Source organism: Acanthamoeba castellanii (genome assembly GCF_000313135.1).
Source record: "Acanthamoeba castellanii str. Neff unplaced genomic scaffold scf7180000084746, whole genome shotgun sequence".
NCBI lineage: Eukaryota > Discosea > Longamoebia > Acanthamoebidae > Acanthamoeba > Acanthamoeba castellanii.
The window spans coordinates 181,916-182,510 of NW_004457568.1; the positions used below are offsets into that span (position 1 = coordinate 181,916).

The 595-nt window shown below is 65.4% G+C and overlaps 1 pseudogene; it reads right to left on the bottom strand.

Moving 5' to 3' along the window:
• Positions 1-7: 7 nt before the first annotated feature.
• Positions 8-595, bottom strand: part of ACA1_186560 — a 772-nt pseudogene continuing 184 nt past the window's right edge.

The window sequence follows — 595 nt, forward strand, 5'->3', positions numbered from 1 at the left end:
GTTCTTCTTACTGTTCTTTTGAGACGCGTCGCTCGGCACCGTCTCGCTTTCGTCTCTCGCCTGCTGCTGCTGCTGCTGCTCTTCCGCATCGGACGCTTCGCTGCTCCCGCGCCGCCGGGGCCAGTCGAGGAACACCGTCGAGGCCGTGCGCGATCGTGCTTTGTCCTTTCCTTTCCGCTGCTTCTCTTTCAGAGCGGTGCCTCCCTCCACCACTTCGGCCGACGTCGCTGGCATACCGCCGCTGTCGCCTCCTCCCGCCTTACCACCGTCCCGAGCCGCGAGCTTCTGCCGTAGGAGTAGATTCTCGTGCCGCAGGTGCACCACGAGCGATGCCTCCGCGCTGTCCTCCACCAGCCGCTGCAAGCTCGTCACTTCGTCGGTGGAGGGGTCCGCGGCTGCTGATGCCTCGCCCTTGCCGTCGTGTCGCGTTAGCTGGTCGAGAAGCCGCTGGAGTAGGCCTCGCTGGGCGGCGTCGATATCAAGCAGGGACTCCAGCTGGGTCTGCAGCTCGTCTCTTTCTTCGCGCAGCACTCGCCATCCCTCCTCTTCCTCGTACTCGCTCCCCAGTCCGCTTCCTCCCTCCACCGCCTCGTCC